The sequence below is a fragment of the Oncorhynchus nerka genome, linkage group LG28 (assembly GCF_034236695.1).
Source record: "Oncorhynchus nerka isolate Pitt River linkage group LG28, Oner_Uvic_2.0, whole genome shotgun sequence".
Classification (NCBI taxonomy): domain Eukaryota; kingdom Metazoa; phylum Chordata; class Actinopteri; order Salmoniformes; family Salmonidae; genus Oncorhynchus; species Oncorhynchus nerka.
The window spans coordinates 62,439,297-62,449,139 of NC_088423.1; the positions used below are offsets into that span (position 1 = coordinate 62,439,297).

At 44.3% G+C, this 9,843-nt stretch overlaps 2 long non-coding RNA genes across 2 annotated transcripts; both read left to right on the forward strand.

Annotated features, from left to right (window-relative positions):
- Positions 1-582: 582 nt before the first annotated feature.
- LOC115112794 (uncharacterized) lies at positions 583-3,131 on the forward strand. The gene is made up of 3 exons (XR_003861021.1): positions 583-2,713; positions 2,873-2,923; positions 3,002-3,131. It is a non-coding gene; the product is annotated as an uncharacterized LOC115112794 (long non-coding RNA).
- Positions 3,132-3,350: 219 nt separating this feature from the next.
- Positions 3,351-4,188, forward strand: LOC115113805 (uncharacterized). Its single transcript, XR_003861143.2, has 3 exons — positions 3,351-3,427; positions 3,569-3,637; positions 3,751-4,188. It is a non-coding gene; the product is annotated as an uncharacterized LOC115113805 (long non-coding RNA).
- Positions 4,189-9,843: the final 5,655 nt, after the last annotated feature.

Genomic DNA, 9,843 nt, shown 5'->3' on the forward strand with positions numbered 1-9,843 from the left:
TCATGTCCCATTGTGCCTCAACCAGACTCCTTCAAAGCCAGCGCATTCACATTCACCATCTAATTGACGTGAAAGGACGTGACCCTCAAGTCTTACATTTGAGATTGATCTTCACATTTCAAAATAATCCTAATAATATTGGTAGGTGGCCCCCTAGCTACTGCTTATGTCGCTTATACCTGCAGCCCACTGGTTATGAATGATAGCATACTTCCATCCTCCCTGGAAGTAATCATTGCTTAGACATGATTTGGCAAGTCATGTATTTAGAAATTATCATTGATTATGGTGGTATTTTTTTCAAAGAATAGAGTTCACTTTAAATCCATTTCCTTTAACTTCAATGTCAAATTCTGCATGCAGATTTGAATTCAAAATGATGTAATATATGTAGAATGTAACAGCTCAATTTCATTCTGAATGTACCCGAGTCTGGTTTGGTAAACTATTTGACGCACTTCGGGATATTTTTCCACAACATTCCATATAGTTAGTTAACTGTCTTAAACTTGTCCTAAGTGTAATCTCAATACTTATACCAATGTCAATTTCCTTGTCAGAATGCCAAAGAGAAAGAGGGCTTTAACTTTTGATGACATTGCCTCAGTTGTTGAAAGGCTAGGCCTCTCACCAGAGGAAATTACAGCAGCGAGCGACCATCAAGAAAATTGATTATTTTCTGTGATGGTCATTGAACTGGAAAGGTCTAACACCCTCAGCTATCGCCGTCAACTATACGACGTGTGGAGTAAGGGAAGGATGGCCAATGCACAACCCCACTCCATCTCCCAGATTTCCCATTCACTATCCCCAGCTCCCCTCAATCACTACCCCAGCAAGTATACACCACGCGGCAGCTGCCTTTAACACCAGCACAAGCAGCTGAAACGGTTGATCCCGCTAAGGTATCCCACCTTCCACCACTCCAACCCAAGCCTGGATACATTTCTGTTTGCAGGTAGTTCCTCATCATGTGAGGACTGGAAGGCGGACCAAAAAAGATGGATTCAGAAGGGATCTCACAGCCTTCCTCGCCGTTCACCAAAACTAAGGGTGCGGTACTATGCAGGAAAGGAAGCACCAGGGCGCCAAAAAAGGGAGGATGAGTTGCTTCACCAGCCTGAAACTCCTGTGCTAATTCACTACTTTGGTGAAGAGGCACACTCCAATGTCCCCAACCCACGGCAACAGCCAACAGCAGCAAGCAAGGGATTTAATCCGATCAGCTACCTTAATTATAGATGAAATGTCCCGACGAAAGACTGAAACACCTGGCAAAGTGTACTCTGATATGACCAATAACCCACCACCACCCCCAAATGCATCATTCATGCCAGTTTACTGACCTCGCAACTTGGCACAAGTGAAGAACACAATTCGTCGAGCAAGGGACATCACTGTTTTGGACCGGGACGAGTTGGTGGCAACACATATGATGGGTGACATTCTCCCTGGATTTGTCACCCATATGGAGACTCAACCCGCAACCCTTCTGGTAGTGGCATCACCAAAAATGGTTGAAGAGGCCACGGCAGTTATTAAAAGCAAACACCAAGGAGCACACATTTTTCACTATGACACCGCGTTTGACCTCTGCAATTTTTGTTTCACCCCTTGTTTTCAGTGATATAGCATTTCAAGAGGTACCCGTCCTTCCCCTGGCATTCCTCATTCACACCACCCGGCACATGGAAAACCACAAGTTCTTTCGCACCATCCTTTCATTCATTCCCCAACTATCAACTTCAATCTTCTTTACAGACCATGAGGTGGCTATTGAGGGAACAATCCAGTCTGTGCTGCCGCAAGCCAGGATAGTCAATTGCTGGAACCACATCTCGAACAATGTGAAGCAGAAGATGGGGTCAGAGGGTGCTGACGGTGTGGCCCGATTACCAGCAGGCCATCAAAGAGCTCTTGGCCACGAAATCAAGGAGTGACTACGAATGCACACTGGAGTGTGTGCCTCCACTGGAGCCCTGATTTCGAGGCTTATTTCCATCAGTTGCTCTCTGACGCCATGGACAAGGGTGCACAATATGTGCTCAACAGCTTGGGCATCCAGTCAGATGAAATTACCAACAAATGCTCAGAGCTTCAATGCTGTCCTCAAGGAATTGGTTTGATGGAAGGTCAGAGTAGACAGTGGTTTATCTACTCTACCAACTCCAAACCAAAGCCTTGAGGGAGGTGCTGCGGGGCTACTGTAACCTAGGGAATTTCTACCTGACCCCAGAGTGCCATGAGCAATTTTCCAGGTGAATGCTCACCACCAGTTTCCCCTACCACATGTTAGAAGAAGACATGGTGTATTTTGCTGAAGGCATCCAGTCCTGTGTGGCACAAGGAAGAGGTTGTGGATAAGTGGAAGAAATCGGAGTGGCAGCCTTAGCCCGAATGATTTTGGCAAAAGGACGTATCCTCCTGGTGACAAGCACCAAATCGTTCCTCTACCAGGGCTTCTCAGACAAGCAGCATGTTGTTACTCTGTTGCCAATGGAGACGTGCTCCTGCTCTGCATTTGACAGTTCCCAGAGATGTGTCCGCTGACTGGCAGCTGTACTGGCCATTGGCGGAAGTGTACCGCCCTATGCCAATAAAGCTGAGGACAAGGCATCTGGCCGCAAAACGCTCTGGCCATAAGTGTGCCACCAAGGAGCATGTCCAGATGGGAGCCAAACACCAGGAAGAACAATCGACTGTTCATCAACAGGTTGGTCTTATGTGTTGCTATTTAGTTACATGTCTTATTTGGGCATGTTAAAATGGTGACCGTTTTAGTAAGCCATGTGGTCCTCATGGGTTTTATGTATATCTGGAATCACAAAATGCAGATCTGTCCCAAACTGAACTGTCCCCGTTTATTCAATAGGGTCACCTGTCTGACAAACACCCCAGCAGGGATGATGAATTGGAGAATAGAGTAAGTGGAATGTGACTGACATCTGTACTGTCAGGCAGTTTGGACCCGATTTTTGATGCCCAAAATCTGTTTGTATAGGTGAAGCAAGTGTGGGCAATGTCGTCGGATGGAGTGGACAGGCCAACTGCAATAATTTTGTTGGGAGGGATCCTTTGCCATCCTGCACCTCCATGACTTCCTTACGTTGAAGCCCAATGAGTGGCTTTAGTGGGGAGGTATGTTAAGGTCCCCCACATGTTATGGTTGAATTGTATGAAATTTCCATGCGTGCAGTTTGTATAAAGTACAATTAGTTGTTGACTGAGCTGACTGTATTGCCTGGGCATCATGTCAACTTTGACCAACCATATGTCATTCTGCTGTAGGTAATTGACTTCTAATTCCAACTGAATAGGATTGACCTTCAAGTGGAGGGGGGATGATTTATTGTGGATCACTTTGTGGCAGGGATTATCCTGCATGGGGATAAGGTGGCTGGCGATGCGCAAGAACACCTTTTCAAAGGTAAAGGCATGTCCGCATAGTTGCTTTTGTCATGGTTCTAAATAAGAGGCTAGAGGGGTCAATGTAGGGAGAGCTGCCACCTTCCTGACAAAATATTGCCAGCCACACCGTATAAATGTATCTTCACTCCTATTCCTGTAGAGCAGTCTGGAGCAGCACAGTTGCTGGATTGGAATTTGCAACGTGGGAAACTACCACTGGATACTCTTGGTAAACTGCACAAGATTGGCCATTTTAGTGAGAGATTGGACAGTACTATTCTTGAATATGTTATGTTTGAGGCCATTTTGATACACTGACTTGAAATTACCGCTTGCGTTTAGGATGTCAATTGCAGGACCCACTCTGCCATTGTCCTGGACCCTACTGGTTCCCCTAACGCGGAGAGCCATATGTGTGAGAACCTGGTGAAGCACATCCGGTATGGTCAATGTAGTTTTTTGGGGTATCTGTACTTTACTGTTTATTTTGTTTTTACCAGTTTTACTTTACTACATTCCTAAAGATATACGTTATTTTTACTCCATACATTTTCCCTGACACCGAAAGTACTTGTTACATTTTGAATGCCTAGAGGACAGAAAAATGAGTCTCCTCTTCACTGTTGATGTTGAGACTGGTGTTTTGTGGGTACTATTTAATGAAGCTGCCAGTTGAGGACTTGTGAGGCGTCTTTCTCAAACTAGACACACTAATGTACTTGTCCTCTTGCTCAGTTGTGTACCGGGGCCCCCCACTCTTTCTATTCTGGTTAGAGGCAGTTTGTGCTGTTCTGTGACGGGAGTAGTAGTGTTGTAAGAGATCTTCAGTTTTTAGGCAATTTCTCACATGGAATAGCCTTCATTTCTCAGAACAAGATTAGACTGGGTTTCAGAAGAAAGTTCTTTGTTTCTGGCCATTTTGAGCCTGTTATCTAACCCACAAATGTCGACGCTCCAGGTACTCAACTAGTCTAAAGAAGGCCCGTTTCTTTAATCAGAACAACAGTTTTCAGCTGTGCTAACATAATTCCAAATGGGTTTTCTGATAATGGCACTATGTACACCTATGTAGATATTCCATAATAAATCTGCTGTTTCCAGCAACAAAAGTAATTTACAACATTAACAATGTCTACACTGTGTTTCTGATCAATTTGATGTTATTTTAATGGACAAAAGCTCTTTCTTTCAAAAACAAGCACTTTTCTAAGTCACCCCAAACTTTTGAACGGTAGTGTAACTCTTTATTCAAATAACTTATCGACAAGGGATACCCACACAAGGTGGATATAGTGAGAACCCACTGAGTGAAGTTAGTATATAACCCAGAAGCGATCTCAGCATAGGTGCAACCTCCGATGTACAATGGTTCCAAACACTAACCCCACACATCCTGTGCCAGACCTTAAGCCCCAAATACCAATAACTTGTTTTGTTGAGTACTAAGAACTTAGGACATATGTTAATTTGTTTTCTCTCCCCTGGTTCAAGGTGAAAACTATCTCCCCATAGGAGGTGACTGATGCACACACTGTGGAGACAAGTGATTGGTTCCCCATTACTCACGCCACACATGGTTTGCAATAAAGACACAGTTCACATATGGAAACAATGTTTCCTTCTTACCTCCTTTGCCATATTCCTTGCTGATATTCTGCATAGCAAAGGGGACATATGAAAGACAAGCCTGACTTCTCCCCTCTCTGGGCCCCAGGTGACTGAGGCCCATATGAGGGAGGCAGTGCAGCTGCCAACACCAGAGTCGGAAAGGAGAGTTCAACAGTTCAATCATATAAGCATATTCTGCAGATAAGACATCTTAATTATCTATGTTACTTCTGATTTCTCCACCCCAGTACTTTTCCACCACTGAGTACATCTATTGTATGGTCAGGCAAAAATATTGTTTGACCATTTCTACAATATCTGGCATACAAGTTATGTTGACCTGTCAATGTTGAGACTACTTTTACATTTATGGTCCGGTTGCATATTGACTCAATTAGCCTAGGTGTTCATGTTATGAATGTTGTATGCTATGAAGAGAATTATGAAGCATCATTGATTTCTGTTCAGGCACGCCGTTTTCAATCATCAGCAGCCATTCATGTGTTATGCAGGTATATGAATGTTGGAAGTATAACAGGGAGGAGAGAATGTCATGGCCTATGTAGAAACAATGTTTCCCTCCCCAAACAGATACTGGTGTCAGGAACGAACCTGCAGAACTGGGACAGAATCTGTGTTCAGCAATGTTCCCTGGCAGGCGACAACGATACCGCAAAGCGACGTCTACAATTGTGGCGTTTATGTGCTGCTGGTGAGTTCATATGCTAATTAGTTCCCAGGATAATTCAGTAGGCAAATCTGTTATGTTAGAAATCTGTGGGTAGCCTTTAATGGTAGGACACCCACAACTGGGTCAATAGCAAATGCACCCAATGTTCACATGAAGAGATCTTTGAGGGTTTAGCCAAAGTCATTCCATTGAAAGGATTAGATTATCATAACAAATTAGTATACATTTCACAACTGTCATGTGCACGCCTAAGAAAATGGTCTGAAACTGGAAGGGACCCATGTGTATGTGTTCAAGAATATTTTTTTTTCTTTCTGTTGCTAACCGATGTCCTATGGTGTCCACTAATGAATATGACTCAGGTCAATAGGAAACTTGGTTGCTATGTGACAAACTCTAAATGAAATGTTGGTGTAATATCAAATCAGTGGAGCTTCAACATCACCAGTGTGCTGCCTTGTTTTCATGATTACAGCCAAGAAACAAAGGTTTTACAAAGTGTAAGATTATCACAATGAATCAAATGATTACTATTGTTAACATGACAAGGCAGTTGGAGGCCTGCTTTCACATCTTATATTTCCCAATGGCCCTATAGATGGTAGACATATTTTTCCCATTGTCTGTCCTTTATTCTAGAACTTCCGGTGCCGACCGAGGTGGCTGCCTCACTTCGCGTTCCTAGGAAACTATGTAGTATTTTTTTGTTTGTTATTTCTTACATTGTTACCCCAGGAAATCTTAGGTTTTATTACATACAGACGAGAGGAACTATTGGATATAAGAGCAACGTCAACTCACCAGGAATGCGACTTTCCTGACGCGGATCCTCTGTTTGGTCCATCACCCAGGACAATGGATCGGATCCCAGCCGGCGACCCAAAACAAAGGCGCCGCAGACGGATCGTCTTCTGGTCAGGCTCCGTAGACTGGGACACCGCTCCTGAGCATACTACTCGCCAATGTCCAGTCTTTTGACAAGTTAGATGAAATCCGAGCAAGGTTTGCCTTCCAGAGAAATCAGACACTAACTTTCTTTGTTTCATGGAAACGTGTCTCACTCGAGATACGCTATCTGAGTCGGTTAAGACACCTGGTTTCTTCACGCATCGCGCCGGCAGAAACGAGCATCCTTCTGGTAAGAAGGGTGGGGGTGTATGCCTTATGATTAACGAGACGTGGTGCGATCATAACAACATACAGGAACTCAAGCCCTTTTGCTCACCTGACTTAGAATTCCTTTCAATCAAATGCTTGCCGCATTATCTACCAAGAGAGTTCTCTTCGATTTATAATCACAGCCATATATATCCCCCCCCCCCCCCCCAAGCAGACACATTGACTGCCCTGAAATAGCTTTATTTGACTATGTAAACTGGAAACCACATATCCTGAGGCTGCATTTATTGTAGCTGGGGATTTTAACAAGGCTAATCTGAAAACAAGGCTCCCTAAATTTTACCAGCATACTGATTGCGTGACCCCAGGCTGGCAAAACCCTGGATCATTGTTATTCTAACTTCCGCGACACACATAAAGCCCTCCCCCGCCCTCCTTTCGGAAAAGCTGACCACGACTCCCTTTTGTTGCTCCCAGCCTATAGACAGAAACTAAAGCGGGAAGCACCCGTGCTCAGGTCTGTTCAACTCTGGTCCGACCAATCGGATTCCACGCTTCAAGATTGCTTTGATCACGTGAACTGGGATATGTTTCCGCATGGTGTCGAACAACAATATTGATGAATATGCTGATTCGGTGAGCAGGTTTATTAGCAAGTGCATCGGTGATGTTGTACCCACAGCGTCTATTAAAACATTCCCCAACCAGAAACGTGGATTGATGGCAGCATTTGTGCAAAACTGAAAGCGCGAACCACTGCTTGTAATCAGGGCAAGGTGACCGGAAACATGACCGAATACAGTGTAGCTAGTCCCTCCAAGGCAATCAAACAAGCTAAGCGTTAGTGTAGAGTCGCAATTCAACGGCTCAGACACGAGGAATGTGGCAGGTTCTAAAGTCAATTACGGACTACAAAAGAAAAACCAGCCCTGTCGCGGACCACGATGTCTTGCTCCCAGACAAACTAAACTTCTTTGCTCGCTTTGAGGACAATAGTGCCACTGACACGGCCCGCTACTAAAACCTGCGGGCTCTCCTTCACTGCAGCCAACATGAGTAAAACATTTAAACGTGTTAACCCTTGCAAGGCTGCAGGCCCAGATGGCATCCACGGCCGCGTCCTCGGAGCATGTGCAGACCAGCTGGCTGGTGTGTTTACGGACATATTCAATAAATCCTTATCCCAGTCTGCTGTTCCTACATGCTTCAAGAGGGCCACCATTGTTCCTGTTCCCAAGAAAGCTAAGGTAACTGAGCTAAACGACTACCGCCCCGTAGCACTCACTTCCGTCATCATGAAGTGCTTTGAGAGACTAGTCAAGGACCATGTCACCTCCACCCTAGATACACCCGTCAGGCAAATAACCTCCCAATCAATGTCAACAAAACAAAGGAGATGATCGTGGACTTCAGGAAACGGCAGAGGGAGCACCCCCCTATCCACATTGGTGGGACAGTAGTGGAGAAGGTGGAAAGTTAAGTTCCTCGGTGTACACATCACGGACAAAATGAAATGGTCCACCCACACAAAGCGTGGTGAAGGCGCAGCAGCGGGTAGTGAGGTCTGCACAACGTATCACTGGGGGCCAACTACTTGCCCTCCAGGACACCTACACCACCTGCCGTCACAGGAAGGCCCTAAAGATCATCAAGGACAACAACCACCCAAGCCACTGCCTGTTCACCCCGCTATCATCCAGAAGGTGAGGTCAGTAAAAGCAAAATCAAAGCGGGGACCCAGAGACTGAAAAAGAGCTTCTATCTCAAGGCCATCACTGTTAAACAGCCATCACTAACATACTGGCTCAACTCTAGCCACTTTAATAATGGAAACATTTATTACATCAATTCATCACTAGCCACCTTAAACAATGGCACTTTATGTTTACATTCCCTACATTGCTCATCTCTTATGTATATACTGTACTCTATACCATCTACTGCATCTTGCCTATGCCGTTCGGCCATCGCTCATTCATATATTTTTATGTACATATTCTTATTCAGTCCTTTACACGTGTGTGTGTATAAAAGGTCAAATTTGATGTACTACATGGATTGCCAGAGTTAATGCAGAGGGAGAAGGCACTAAGTGACCCAACTGTCCCAATGCATGCTAACATCGGTGGTGCCAGAATGGAGGTGGCCAAAGATCCTCGACAATCTCACATTTGTCCAGGATCTCTCACTTTTTTACATTCTGACAATGTAAAGCTGAAGACTTGTAGCCTCGTCTACATCATGCACTGCTCCTGGTGTCATTGCCATGTGATGGGGAAATAAGGTGCTACAGCCCAGCAGCCAAGTCCAAGTCCCTGCTGCCTTATCTCATTTACTGTTGCTAAATTGTCCTGGCCCCACTTTAATAGACTATTAGTAGTGTTCGATAGCACTATTGTTTTACCTGACATGTTTGAGCTTGGCAACATTTTGTTGTAGTTTTAGCCTACATGGATATCAAAGTAGCTGACCGACTACATTATAATTCCTAAGTAGCCTATAACTTAACCTCCCCATGTTTGATTGTAGGGAGGTTGTAATTTTTCTTTTAATTATTAAGTTGATTTTTGGTAAACCTAAAGACCCCACTGTTGAAAGATGCAAAGCTCGACTAAACTTCTCAAATTCACCTAAACATTTTATTAATCTTTTAGAAGAAATAAAGAATTATTTAAGAAAATTGTAAGGGTGACTATATATATTTGGCAATAACTGTATATAGTATATCATCCTAAGGCATTATTTGATCTAGCTGACATGCTTCCTTTTTTCTTTCAGAACTTGACAGGAAACTCAACTGCAGTTCCTGTGCAACAGATGGGGGGCGCAACTGGGTGAGAATCATTTTACACATTCACGTAAGCTACGCAAAAGCAAGCCTGAGGGCCGGTCAGTTAGCATTCCAACTCCTTGTCACACAGTTGACATGACAATTCACTAAGCATTTTGACCTTTTCAATGTTTGAAGGGGCCCAAACATTTCCGTTGCTCTATGAACAATGGTCGGAGTGTAGGCA